This window comes from Taudactylus pleione, unplaced genomic scaffold, assembly GCF_031769625.1.
Source record: "Taudactylus pleione unplaced genomic scaffold, aTauple2 ptg000454l, whole genome shotgun sequence".
Lineage (NCBI taxonomy): Eukaryota > Metazoa > Chordata > Amphibia > Anura > Myobatrachidae > Taudactylus > Taudactylus pleione.
The window spans coordinates 14018989-14034375 of NW_028284856.1; the positions used below are offsets into that span (position 1 = coordinate 14018989).

General features: G+C 42.8%; 1 protein-coding gene across 1 annotated transcript in view; it reads right to left on the bottom strand.

Moving 5' to 3' along the window:
* Window positions 1-9381, bottom strand: part of LOC148505457 (uncharacterized) — a 218204-nt gene extending 208823 nt beyond the window's left edge. Inside the window, exon 1 of the mRNA XM_088448269.1 lies at window positions 9362-9381. The gene's annotated coding sequence lies outside the window, so the exon portion shown is untranslated. The remainder of the gene's footprint in view (window positions 1-9361) is intronic.
* Window positions 9382-15387: the final 6006 nt, after the last annotated feature.

The following is a 15387-nucleotide window of genomic DNA, read 5'->3' on the forward strand; positions in this document are numbered from 1 at the left end:
GTGCATGTCCTTTTTAACGGGATGCAGTCAGGGAGCTGCCGGTCGCAATGCCGACCGCCGACTTCCCGACTGTGAAATCCCGGCGAGGTACTAATGACAGGCATTGAAATCCTGATGCCTTTCATTAGACCTACGCCGGGAGTCCGACGCCCGGCATACTATTTGAAGGTAAGCCGGGCGCGGACAGCTGTGGGGGGAGGATTAGGTTAGGGGCTCCCGGGGGGGACTTAGGTTTAGGCAGCCCCCAGAAAGGTTAGGGTTAGGCTAGGGGAAGGGGGGTTAGGGTTAGGCACAACAGGGGGAGGTTAGGCACCCCCTCGGGAGACTTAGGTTTAGGCTGCGGGGAAGGGGGGTTAGGCTTAGGCACTTAGGGGGGTTAGGGTTAGGCACTAGGGGGAGAGGTTAGGATTAGGCACCCCTAAAGGAGGACTAGGGTTAGGGGGGAGAATAGGGTTAGTTATACTTACCTTTTTAGCTGTCGGAATCTTCACCCCTGCCAGGCTTCCGCTGTCGGGACATGCCTTTTTAACATACAACACAAGGGTGGGTGGGATGGTCCAAGGACAATTTCATCATCCCACTTTCCATTAAGGGCTTTGCCAAGCTTGTGTGTGTTTGACAGGAACAGTATATTACTGTACTTTACTAGTGGTATTGACCACGAATAAAAATTATATTAATACAAAGCAAAATTCTGATCACATGAAGACAACGCTACAAGTCTCTACACAATTATCACCACTACTCTCCCGTACCATGAATGTAAATATTGATGACAACATTATGGAATATAATTTAAACTATTTAAACTATTATGGAAAATAGAGAAGTCAGCAGATTATCTCAGGCAATCCAAATTTATGGAAATACTAATAGGCACCCTCTGGTAATGAGACTCTTTTCTATATTCCCCCTAATTGATTAATTCTCTCCACCTCAAATCACCTGTATTGGCTTGGCCTGTGGTTTGCTGGAAAGAGAAGTTTGTTACTAATTAATTCACTTATTAATTTATTATCTTTTCTTCTGGGCTGTTACTCTGGCTTGAATCGTTTGGAGAAGTGAGTTGGTATTATATTATATTTTCTACCACACTTTTACTTTTAGGCTGTTAGTTCTTGATTAATGAAAACATTCTTTAGGGTTGTATAGTTTATTAAACTGCCATCCTGTCTGCCATTGCTTTTCCACTATGTTTCAAAAATATACTATATTCTTTTAAACTGCCATGTGTTTGTGCCGCTGTCCTTTCACCATTTTTAGCCAGCCAGCTTACTGCAGCGTGAGCTGTGAAGTGGTCAAAATTGACTGGAGATAATTAAGTATCCACCGCCACAATTTGCCCCGATGATAAATAGTCCCCATAATGTTTTAATATAGTATTATGTTGTAGTGATTTATATAACATACCTGATAAATAAAGTAGTGTTAAACAATTGTTTGTCAGTCTAAGTGATATTGAAGACACATTGTACCCGTGGTATGAGTCTGAAGAGGTTAAGTGGTAATCCATAGGCATAGCTAGTGCTTTAGCACTGGGACAAACAAAGAGGTACATCCTTTACTCTGGGGTATTTTGACAAACTCCATAAATTCAATTATTATTTTTTTATTTTTTACAAAATAATTAATTTTATGCATATTTATCCTAAACCTGTGATTATGTTTTGTTATTCTTGTTTTTGTTGTTTTTTTATTATGCAGAGAAAAAAAATATATATCTTAGTCTGTATAGTACTCCACTGCTTCTATTTATAACATTCCCTTCAATCCCCTTTAATTTCAATTACCATGTTTGTGTGCGTGTGTTTGTAGATTTGTTGTCATGACATGCTGACATGCTCACCTCTGTTTAATCACGTCTGCATATTCTCTTTATAGATAAGAACAATATCCAAAATCATGCCCCCAACAGTTCATATTTTCAAGTTTTCTTTAGTCATGCACAGAGGACTTAGTCTACTTAGATGGATCAGTAATTATCTACCTTATTTTATCCTACCTTATTCCACAGACAGAAATCCTCAAAACATGAACTGTTGGAGGAGTGTGAGGAATGGATTTGGGGAACACTATGCTAGAAGATGTGACAATGCATGAACAGTTAACTTGGGTCATAAAAGGTAACTAGCTGAGGAGGTGGAAAAGTCTCTCCCTTTAGTGAGTGTTGAGTCACCCTAGCTACTGTATACTGATCAGGTTTAGTGGGGATCAATCAGTGGTGTAGCAAGGAGCCACAGCAACTGGAGAAAACACAACATGCTTGTGTGCCATCTCCATTACATGTATCAAGCATTCACGCATGACCATCATAGCAAAGTTGTGGCCAGTATGCAAGTCATAATTAGCTTCCAAATACCCTCTATTGCCAGGTGATAAACAGCATTACTGCCATAATCAAGAGGGATTGTTTCTTTTTATTCAGATAGTCTGTGGCATATTGCACAACTACTAGATCCAATCTAATATGCAGCCTCATCAAATCTCTAGGAACCAGAGATATCCCTGAGGGGTTGGGTACGGGATGCCGGTGCTCAGGATCCCGGCAGTCAGAATCCCGACGTTGGCATCCCCACAGGGTTAGAATACCAACACTTGTCGGTCAGTATTGTAACTCTTCCTCTCTCCCTACCCTAACCCTATCCCTCCCTCCCCGGTGCCTGACTCTAACCTCCCCCCCAGTCCCTAAACCTAACTCCCCCTCCCCCTCCCTGCACCCTAAACCTAACCCATCCCACCTAGTGCCTAACCCTAGCCCTCCACTAGTGCCTAACACTAACCCCTAATGCTAACCCTCCCCCCAACCCCGGTACTTACTTCCGGGATTCTGGTGGTTGGGATGCCGGTCTGGGATTCTGACAAGTGTCAGGATTCCGGCACCTGCAGTCTGAGCGCCGGAATACCCGCTCTCGGGATATTGACAGCATCCCCCCCTGGGGCACTGTCTGACATATTTAAAAGGTCTTGATTCCTTGTGAATTGATAGGCTATATGCTCATTATTGAAGTGCTGTAGTTCAGTCCAGAAAATGGATGACTCCACTCTGAAACTTTATAAAAGGGAAGGTGAAAACTTTTTAATTCAGCTCTTAATTACTTAAAAATAGAGATGTAGGTCACCATTGCTGAAGCACTATGGATAATGTAGTTTAGCAAATGCTGAATTGTGAATGTTTATCAAACCTAATTAGGGATAAATGAGAATAGGATGTATTGGTATTTAAATAATATTGTTTATCTCTGCATCTCTCATTGTCCTACTTTTTAGTTATTAAACATTATTTTTAGTTTCTTAGTTGTTGACTATAACTGTTTTCTTTTATTCTTTTCAAACACAAGGAAACAGTACAACTAGTCCCAAGAGAAATATCATTGGATTGTGGAACTGGTAAAATCCCTAAAGAATAAATTAATTAGGTTTAACAGATTATATAAGCAGTTTCTGTTTAGCACTGAGCGAGCACTTTGCATTATGCCTCATTCCAACTGATAAATGTTTTGATTTTATTGATTTGGTGGCATAATACATACAATAGAGCATACCAGTAAATTGGGAACATATACTCTTAAATTGCATCTCTCTGTTGTTAAATGTAAATTGAACATTGGCAATTTGTTAATTATTATAATTTACTTATATTCTGAGCCATTCTATGTCTTACAGTATAGTGTAGTATGGTGTGAGTTTGCACTGGATCATTATTTTCATTTTCAGAAACAAAACAATATAAAATAAGCAACTGTACCAATTTAGAATATATCTTTAACCAATACACACTTTCTCATCATTAGATGGTGGCGCTCTCAATAAACTATCAAATCCTATGACATATAACATGAAATAGTGTCTTTCTCTAAGTTGCATTGTGGATCTGATTCTCTGCCGATCGCACCTGCGATTATGCACGTAATCGGCCAATTGTTGTGTACTGCGCATATGCATTGCAGTGCACGAACGTGAACTGGCCACTGTGATTGGGACTGCAATCGCAGTGACTACGCAGACCCATCACAGAGTTATTGACAGAACGTGCTACTTGTGGGTGGTGATGGGGGGGTGGTTGGCGAAATGTAGGCGTGTCAGTTCATTTGAACGCCGTTGCAGGGGCGTGCATAAATCATCCACTGCAATGCCGTACGCAGCCTGAGCACTCATAGCGTGCGATGAAGTTAGCAATTCCTGAGTAAGGTCAGAGCTTGTGCAAGTGTGTGTGAGGCTGCGATGGTACTCGATTGTACCGATGGTTTCGCAGTCTTGCTAAACATTACGGATGTGTATAAGGTAAAGTGGGCGTCCTTATCTTGTGCTGCAACGGCAGAGCCGGCCCTAGGCATAGGCAAACTAAGCAAATGCCTAACGCATTTTGAATGCCTTTGAGCAACCAAGCCCACCTAGGGGGCTGGCAGAGATTTGTGGCAGGCACAGCCGGGGCACCTGTTGTCGGCTGGGCACAGACTCTGGCAGCTGCTACTGTGGCTGTGCAGCGTTCATGATCGGAGCTCAACTGACAGCTCAGATTAAGCCCGGCAGCAGCAAACAATGAGCGGGCAGCATCAGAACAGCTGGCGGTGGTGTGCAGGGAAGGGGCACTTGAGTGGTGGCTAGTGGTTAATGTGGGTGCTGTGCTGGGTAAGGGGTGATGTGCTTGAAGACAGGTGCTGTGATCTGTGCTGTGCTGGGTGAGGGGTGCTGTGCTGGGTGCGGGGTACTGTGATGGGTGCTGTGGTGGGTGAGGTGTGCTGGGAGAAGGATGCTGAGAGCGTAGCACAATAGAGGAAGAGCTAGAGCAAGTGAGACCATGCCTGTTCCGTGAGGCCTCACCCCTTTGTTTAGGATCCAGGGGGTGGGTGCACCATCCAAAATCCTGCCTTAGGCACTAATTTGGCCAAGGCCGGCTCTGTGCAATTGTTGTGATCGGTAGTGAATCAGGCCCATAATCTGTTGCAGGATGTACTGTAAAGCAATAGACTACTGTGCCAAATAATACTGCATGATATATTTGTCATAATGTAATCAAATGATTTTGTAACCTAAATGTAGAGTGAGTAGAACATACTGAACACTACCATGGAATGGTTTCTGTATAATCCAAAAAACAAATAATGTAACACTAGTTAAAATTGGACTACTTAATATTCATTTACATGTTGGACTGATAAGAAATCAGCTCATAAAATCAAATAATTTCCTTTGCATAATAAACACCCATATATGTTCCTGATCAGCCACAGTTTTCAAATATAAGAACAAGTGCATCACCGCTGTGACTGATTTTACATGTCATTTTGTTCATTAGATTAGTATAGCTTCCAGCTAGGACCTACTTGAATTATCTAAAACATGCAGATTGATGAGTAGGTCGCCCCCTTTGATGATATAAAAGACTGCACTTTTCTAGGAGATCTGTCCACTAGAGTTTTAAATGATACTGCAGGGAATTGTGTCCATTCAGACACAAGAGCATTAGGGGCTGAGTAGCATGCTGCTGCAACTGCTTTAGCATCTTTTGCCACAATAGTGTTTGCAACGTTATGCTAATGCCATTATCACTGCTTCTTCTGGTGTACAAGTGTGCATCTGAATGTGCAAGGACTGGGATGCCCACTTTGTGCATCTTTAGATGCAACAATCCATTTTAGCACATCTTTAGGCGTAACCATCAAAACTTGCATCTGCCCCATGCTAGGTGCAGATTATCCATCAGAGTATGGCCTCCAATGTGAGCAATTAGGCATCTGGGTTCTTATGCGACACACCCATAATACGCCCATAAGACAATACATCTCCCTGTATCTGAATAGCCACCTTACAGTAACCGCCCAGAAACGTCCAATATATTTCCAATACTTTTCATACATCATGCGTCTCAATCGCAACTGCTACACTATTCATACACAGTATAATAATTGGGCAGTACTAACTTTTAGAGTTTTTTGCAAAGTAGCAGAAAAGAAACTGTCAACTCCATGAACATTAGCTTTGTGTGCAACTCCATTTCATGCCCTTAATGCAGTTGGGCACTAATATTGTGTGGAGATGTGGATAGCCATTGAGCAACCCAACCCAACAGGTTACATTAAAGCTGGGGCGCTGGATGAAGTCATTTAACTGAACGAGATTGACATCAGGTTCTCTCTGGAAGAAGCCTCTGTCCCTGGGACAACTGTGGAAATTGTCACTGGATCCCAGTCCAGGAAGCTTGTCACAATCCATTTGGTCTCTGGCACTGGAAATGGTAAATCTTTACATTTTCACTTTTACCCAATAAGAGTCCAGGATGGCAAGCCAATCAAAGCTCTCCTCTGGCCTTTTCAATTTGGTGCTCATGGCTCACTGCATCATATGACTCATTCCTCACAACAGATTATATTAGCCATCGTGTTGCAGTTCAACGGTGGAAGGTGAGCAGTGAAGAGCTCTCAAAGAAAAAAAACAGAAGCAGCTGAAAGGAGATGTGCTGTCAAGAACTACCAGAAGATAGAAGAGTTCTGACAGCGGTAGAAGATATTGGAATCTAGCTGAGGGGTAGAGGTAGTGGCAGTGCAGATCAAGGAAGGGAAAACAGCTAATAGATGCCCCTGTGGGTACGTGTCCAGCAAAAGGAGTAGTGTCCAGATTAGGTTTGTCACTATTTTGTCCAGCAAGCCACCAGGGAGCTCGTACATACCCTCCATGGCACCAAAGAACTTAAGTCTTCTGAGGCCACATAATGCAGTGGAAGTAAAGGACCCTGGTCGGTCTGTGAAAAACCTCAGTCCATTATTCTTCCCCCACCAAATCTTACAGTTAGATTTTTGCATTTTGTCAGGAAGCATTCTCTTGGCATATACCAAGTCCTGATTTGTCTGTTAGAATGCCATTTGGTGAAGCCAGTTTTATCACTCTAGAAAATGCATTTTCACTTTTCCAATGTCCAGTGTTGTGCTTTACTCCAGCTGACATTTGGGATAACACATGGTTATTTGAATCTTACAGTATGTGCAGGTGCATTTACCATGGAAACCCGTTCATAAAGCTCTTGAGAAACAGTTCATGTGCTAACCTTGCTTTCAAATGCAGTTTGGAAGGCCACAGTGAGTGTTGCAATTGAGGCAAACAATTTTTACAATCTGTGACTATGGAGATGATATTACTGTATGCTTGAGTTTATGTACCTGTTAGCAGTAGATGTGGGATGTAGTTTATATCCCAGCTGTCGGAGCTCAAAATGCTGGTGCCGGAATCCTGACACCAGTCAGAATTCTGGCGCCAGCATCCTGACCGCCGGCATCCTGTCTGTAAGTATTGGGGTTAGGGGGAGGTTAGGCACTAGGAAGAGGGTTTGGGTTATGCTGCGGGGCAGAGGATTAGGGTTAGGCTGCGGGGGGAAGGTTAGATTTGGCTGTGAAGGGGAGTGTTAGGTTATGGCTGCTGGGAGGGAGGGTTAGGTTTAGGAGTAGGGATAGGGTTAGGATACTTACCGACAGGAGTCGGTATCCTAACCCTGTCGGGATACCAGCATCAGGATTCTGACCGCCGGGATCCTGAGCACCAGCATCCCGTAGCCAACCCATGGATGTGGCTGAAATTACCAGACACACTAAATAGATAAATAAAAGCTAAGTCCACTTATTTTTGCCAATGTAGTGTATGTGATTTTTCAGTCATGCTATGTTAAGCAATAGGGCGCATAATATTAATCGCTAAATTTGGTAACCAATTATTTCCAATGCTCTATGCTACACAAGCAATTTTAACAATATATTTTTATTGGAGTAAAATGTAGGTGAACTATTAGAAAACAAATCTAGAGAAATCAATTCAGATTTTCTCTTACATATTTGAAAACAGATATCACATATAAAAAAAATATTAAAATGTATAAAATATAGGACTGAATAAATCATTACAAATAAATAACAAATAAACAATAACTGTAAATGTTGCAAAATGTATCACACTGAATTTCTAAGTTTACTGAGACAGGAAAGATACAAAAGAGTCTCAGTAATTCAGGGTAGGACATGTCACTTGAAATACAGTTGGTGTTTTGTCTAGCAATTAATTATATAGAATGTATATTAATTGCACTGTGCTTTCTAAAGGTATTATTTGCACTTTATTTTCTAAAAGCAGCTTATTAATGATTGTGATTTGCTTCAATATCAAGCCAGTGATACCAAGGGTACTATTACTATGCACCGCTTTAAAAACTTGTGAGTCACAACAGTTACTGTATGGCTGCTGGACTTAAAAGGACAATGATATTAAATACAAAATAAGAACGAAAGAAATCACAGCAGTGTTGAAAAATGCAGGATAGTAAATGTATCCTCAAGTCACTTAAAATAATAATAATAATAATAATTATAATGTTGTATACCTTAACTCCTCATTTAAATTCCCTAGACCGCCCCGACAAACCTCTAAAGAAACAAAAGATAAGCAAACAAAGAGCCTGATTCATTATGGATCGCAACTTCGATTACGCACTCAACTGGGCGATTGTTGCATTCTGCGCACATGTATGCATCGCAGTGCACGTGTGCAACCCAGCCAGTGACTACGTAGACCCATCGCAGAGTGATTGACAGGAAGTGTAGTTTGTGGGAGATGACGGGGGGTGGTCGGCGAAATGCAGGCGTGACAGTGCATTTGAACGCCATTGCATGGGCGTGCATAAATTATCCACTGCGATGCCATACGCAGTTTGAGTCCTCATAGTGTAGGACGAGGTTAGCAATTTCTGAGTAAGGTGAGAGCTTGTGCAAGTGTGCGTGAGGCTGTGATGGTACTCAATGTTAAAATGGGCGTCCTTATGTTGTGCTGCGACAACATAGCAATCGCAGTGGATTAGCACACTATCGCAGTGAGACTGCGTGCGCAATCTCTATTGCAATTGCAGTTGCGACCCGCAATGAATCAGGCCCAAAGTGCGGTCGTTCCCCCCTACACATCATGCAGACAGAGAGACTATGCTGCTGCTCAGTGGCAGCAGGCTCCCTGAAACCTCCGCAGCTCAGCGTACAGCAGAGTGTGCAGGGCTGAGGATAGAGGCTGCTGCCTAGGACATGTAAGAAGTGTTACGGGAATAAGGGACAGACCCAGGCCCCTTCAACAAGCCCAGGCCCAGGTAATTAGTACCTGCTCCACCTCCCTCTCAGCGCACCTGAATGCAGGGCACTCATAAACAATACTTACTGCGCTGCCTACAAAACCCTGCAGCATAAACTACACATAGGTATCTACTTTTAATAAGTCTTTGGTTATTTATAATTCAGTGTTCTTATATTTCAAGAAAGGATATTTTTGTTACATTTCCCTAAAAAAGAAATATTTGGAGATTGTGTGCACTATTTAATAATAGATATAGGAAGCTTACCTGTAACTGCCTAGCTGAATGCTTTTACTCTTGTATCCAGGAAAAACAATTCCTGCATTAGTGTTGCTAGCATAGCTGCTGGAGGGGAAAAAATCAGCAGCAAGGTATTATGAGGGAGGAGACCTAAGTTACTGTACAATGGACGGTTAGGATGGCTCGAACAACAGACTCACTCTGATAACAGAATAAAGTGAAATATAGCATTTAGAATGTGGCAGTATTTGCTGTATAAACATAGGTATTATATACATTTCACAAATAGTCACTTACAAATACAGTGTGAAAACAATTATTCATAAATGAATGCACTAAAATATTTTACATTAAGTACATTAATTAAAAAAACTGTATTGTTTTATTAGCATAATCATTTTTTAATGCAAACTTTGCGACTTACATAGCATTTTATTTGTTCCCCCCCTCCCCCCGGAAGATATAAGTAATCATGTGATGTTTGGAGGGTAGTGACTGGGCACATTACACCGGTGAGCAATCACTCTGCCGTCGCTCTCTAAGACATAGAGGGCATCCTTTAGCCTGGCTGTGCGATCGCGGTATTTGCATATCCACCCCATGAGACGGCTGCAAGAGAGCGCAGCTTAGCGTCCGGGTCTGAGTCGCCCCCTAAGCCCCTTGAAGCACAATGCCATGATGAGTTTGATTAAAAAAAAGGTTCAAACTGATTATCATTGTGCCCCTGGTCCTGCTTATTTTCTTAAGAGCTGAGTTGGGTTGCACAGGGTTGATCTACTGTCCCTCAAGTCCATGGGGACTTACCAAAATTAGGTTAATATGCACTAATTAGCTTTCCTAAAAGTCACATAATACTTCGGGGTCTATTTACTAAGCCTTTGATGGAGATAAAGTGGACGGAGATAAACTACCAACCAAACAGCTCCTAGCTGTCATTTTTCAAATACAGCATGTGACATAACAGTTAGAAGCTGATTGGCTGTTACTTTACCTCCTTTCACTTTATCACCCTCCAAGGCTTAGTAAATAGACCCCTTCCTTACCTTTATGATCCCAGAGGGGGGACCCAAGTGACAAGTGCACAGGGTGTGGTAATGCGATCTGAAACATCATGGCACCATCTTCCACAGCACAATGCCACGATCCGTGACATTGTGCAGTGGGGGAAGGGCCACGATGACAGTGCACTGCAAATTGCATCATCATGCCACCTCTCCCATCTGTTTCACCAAGTAAAAATGCACAGATTGAGTAATATGCAGGCCTCAGGCACCTTAAGCAAATTATGCAAATTGTGAAAAATGCACAAATAATGTAAGATATGCAGGTAGCATATGATATGTAAATAGTGTAGAATACAGTTTATTACACATGCTCTGACTTAAATAGAAATGTTATTACACTTCTTACTGGCTCTGTAAAGAGCAAGTCAACACTGTTGATGGTTTGTTATTTTTCCAAGCCGTGGATACTTAAATGGAACGAAGAGGATCCTTCTGGATGCCTGACTTAGTTGAGCAATAATTAGTTAGCAAATACATATATATAGGGACATTTTTATTTATAATGTGTTCAGTGTTAATTTTTCTTAATTTCTCCTTGGCACACTGCAGCATGCTCTGGTGCTCTGGTTATGGTTCTTTAACCATAACCAGAGCTGGCACGTCATGGCAGCCATGTTGGAATAGCCCTAGTTTTATCAGCACATGTGCAATATGGAAAAGCTCATATTGTGCTGGTATGTAGTCAAGAAGCCAGCGGTCGAAATGCCGACTGCCGGCTTCCCGACTGTGAAATCCCGGCATGGGAGTAATGATAGGCATCAAAATCCCGACGCAGATCATTATCCACCCATCGAAATCTCGACGCCCGACATACCGAACGAAGGTAAGCCGGGCATCATGAGCGGACAGCTGTGGGGTGGTGGTTAGGTTTAGGGGCTCCTGGGGGGACTTAGGGTTAGGCACCCCCTCCGGGAGGGTTAGGGCTAGGGGAAGTGGGGGTTAGGTTTAGGCACCCTCGGGGGGAGGTTAGGGTTAGTCACCGCCCCCGGGAGGCTTAGTGTGCGGGGAGGGGGGTTAGGTTTAGGCATCCCTGGGGGGAGGTTAGGGTTAGGCACCCCTAAGGGAGGGTTAGGGGAGTAGAGGGGTAGGATAGCGTACTTACCTGCCCTGTCGGGATCTGCGATGTTTGGGCTGCTGACGTCTGGATTTCAACCGCCGGGCTCACAACCGGCGGTCATTCATAGCGATCCCGTTGTGCTTACATCCAACACTGCATGAGTTCCATAATATGTCGTTTTTCAAATGAGATGTCAATCTGATAAATGTATGGATATTAAAGAACTTGTATTAGAAAGATTCAGCACTTAGGGGTCTATTTACAAAGACTTGGATGGTGTTAAAGTCAACAGTGATAAAGTATCAGCCAATCAGCTCCTAACTGGTCTGAGGGTTTGACCACATTGAGAGTATTTCATCAAGTATGTTTTATAAGCCTTAAAAATGTTCTGTCGATTTCTGTGTTGATCGTTAAATTTGAGATAGATGCAAATTCACAAGAAAAACATATTACCTACGTGTTTAGTTCATAGAGTTAAGTTCTTGCATTTGGCTGTCAACCAGGTAGCCCAGTTTGTTCATATTCGCATATGTTGTTTGTCTTTTAGGGTAGGTAGGTTGTTCTGTTTCTACAACAGGGTCGGCCGATCAACTTGGCAAGGTGATAAGAATTCCAGTGAGTATCTCTCTTTGTCTGTTTGAGCTTCCATGTGAGCATTGGTTAGGGGATCTCGCACAATGGTGCGGTATCCAGTGTACAGCTCAGTGTGTTAGCGCTGTATAGGTGATTACTGGGTAGCTGAGGCTTCGTGATGATGATGACCATTCACCCAACTGGTGAAGGATGCAGCTGTCCTTAGTGCATCCATTTTCCCAAGAGGGAAGAAAGCTCGTAGTGACTACCTGTTCGCATATTCCATAGCCCCGGGGTGCATCCAATTCCAACGTTGGATTGTCGGAAAAGATTGAGATCCCAACGTCATGCTGTTACAGAAGAACAAAGCTCCTGGACACAGTCAATGGTGGAACTGGTAAGTGCCGCCTAAGGGCATTAGTCCTCGTCTTGTAGGGTTCACAATTATATGCATTATGTGTTATCTATATAAGTCAAAATAAGAATTTTCAAACCACTGTAAGATTCAGAGTTGCACACAAGTCCATTATGTGGACAAATCTTACTAATTTTTGCTATATGCATGCTCCATTGTGGAGCATATGCAACTTAAGGCAAGTATGGGTGATTAAGATTGGAATCACATCTTGGCCACTGAGTGTGTGTATCTGCATGGTATGTGGATTTTTGCATGCAGGCTAACTGTTCTGAGAGAGAGTCATTGATGTGCAGGCAGAATTGCCAGCTATTCAGATTGGAGCATATGCAGAGATTCACCCAATTGAACCCAATTGTTTTATTTAGGCCTAACCCTAACCTCCACACCTGTGCCTACCCCTAACCCCCCCTCTATGTGCCTAAACCTAACTCCCCCTTTCCCGCTGCCTAAACCTAAGTCCCCTGGGGGGGTGCCTAACCCTAACCTCCCCCCCGGGGTGCCTAACCCTAACCCTCCCTCCCCCTAGCCTAACTCTAACCTCCCGGGGGGGTGCCTAACCCTAAGTCCCCCTTGGGAGTCCTAAATCTAACCTCCTCCCCCCACGGCTGTCCGCTGCGGCACCCGGCATCACTTCGATCGGGATGCCGGGCGCAGGTCTCCCGGCATCTGTAAATTTAGACACCTGTCATTCAATTCTCGCCGGGATTAAGTAGTCTGGAAGCCGGCGGTCGGCATTTAGACCGTCGGCATCCAGACTACATCCCCCAATATGGGGGCATGGCCTACAATAACTATGATTTCTCTGGTAAGGGGGGGAGGCAAGTGACAGACCCAGGACCCCGCTGGGCCCCTCCATCAAGGCTGGGCCTGGGTAATTAGTACTCACCTCCCCCCTAGCAGCACCCCTATACTTAATAGAAAAAAATATAAAAATATTCCCTGAAAACAGATGAGGAAAAGTGTCACCTGGAATTAGATGCCAGCAGGGTAAACAACTTGGGCATTTTAGACACTTCGGTGTCTGTTTGTTTTCCCTTTCAGTGATATTGGTCTTCACTAACCAATCATGAGAATTGCAGTTTCTGCAGTAACATGGCATTATTGTCAAATCTTTATACATGGTTTGGTCCAGATTGCTTGTTATAATGGGCCATAAGGACTTAGCTTTCAAATTACCTGTCACACATTGGGGTCCAAATCCCCATTACTAGGTCTGGCAGTGTCACCTTACTGTCATAGGTGTCCCCGCCTGGACACCTGCAGCATCCCTGAGACTTGTGTCCATTTATTGCTAACATGCAGTTTCTGCCATTCTGCATTGTGGGAGCCGCCATCTAGGCCAGTATCCTGTCACATGATTCATCCATCCTATCAGTTCTAAGATGGCCTTTTTAAACCAGGAACTGCTGACTGTTCATTGCAACTTCTCTTTCAAGAGATTTGAACCCTGGCTCCTGGTTTCATTTGTGTCCTGCATCTGTTCCAGTCATCAGAATCCAGAATTGCTAATAGCATTCTGCACTTGTTCCAGTTACCAGGCTTCATAAGCATTCTGCCTCAGTATGTTCCAGAAAACCTGCTCCAGTAATTGCTTCTCAGCATACTGCTCAGTACTATCCAGAAAGCTTGTAGCAATATTGCTGCACAGCATATTTTATTGCAGCTTTCTTCTATTGTGCACTATTGATATGACCTATGGGTGGAACCCGGGTGATCACAATAGGCATCAGTGGAATGTAAAAGTGGATGTTAGGTCACACAGAATGTCCTTAACCAGGCTTGCAGGTTTGTTGGTAATATCAAGTAAACACTAGAGATGTGTGCAGAACCCCACGTTTTGATTTTGGTTCTAATTCATCGTGTTTTTTATCCAAAACCCCCCACTCATGTTTTGGTGTAAGGTTTGGATATTTTTTATAAAATTGATAAACACTGCTAAAAACATGTTATTTGGGCCTAATTCTGTTCCTACATTATTATTATTCTCAATAACATTAAGTTCCAGTAATTTCCAGTCAATTTTGACCACCACACAGTTCACAATATTGTTCACCTATATTTGGCCAAAGGCCAACTGACTAAATTAAACAACAGAGCAGTGGCACAAACACACAGCAGTTTAAAAGAATATATCACCTCTATGAAACATTGCGGCACAGCAGTGGCAGACAGGATGGCAGTTTAATACTATACAATCCCATAGAAAGAATGTTTTCAATAATCTAAAACTAGATCAGAGGCCTGAGGGCAGTACAGGGAAATGGAGGTGGAGTTTGTATGTAGTGGAAGAGTGGTAAACAATTGATTGATCGATCAATTGATTATTGATTGATTAGGAAATTTAATTTGAGATGTGGCTTTGTTTTGCTGCAACTGAGAAAAGGCCATAAAAGAATACAATTTATCTTGTTCATTCATATTACTAAATAATACTAAATATTCTCTGTCACTCACTAAAATTCTTTTTATAGTTTGTGAGGCACCGCATTATTTCTAGTTAAAAATGTTTCTCTATGCAAATAGGCCACCTATGGCCTGAAAAAATACAGCCTGTAATGAAAAGTGGTTCAAGATGTAATTGTCCTTGTACCCTAACCCCCCCACTCGTATGTTGTATATTAAAAAAGACATGCACAGTTTGACAAACCAAGTACTTCAATGACAGGAACTGCTAGTTTATGGCTGAAGTGCTTGATTTGTTTGGGTGCCCACAAGACAAGCTACCAATGGGCTTAATGCGACTAACAGCATTATTAATCATCTCTACACTGGGAAGATGTCATTATCATCCTCATCCTCCCCACCCTCATCTGTGTTAACATCATCACACAATATCAGCTCATCCCCACTGGAATCCACCATTACAGAAGTCTCTGTACTTTGTTGCATTTGGCAGCAAAGGTCTTACTCTTATGTGTTTTAGCAGTAAATTTTCCCTTTA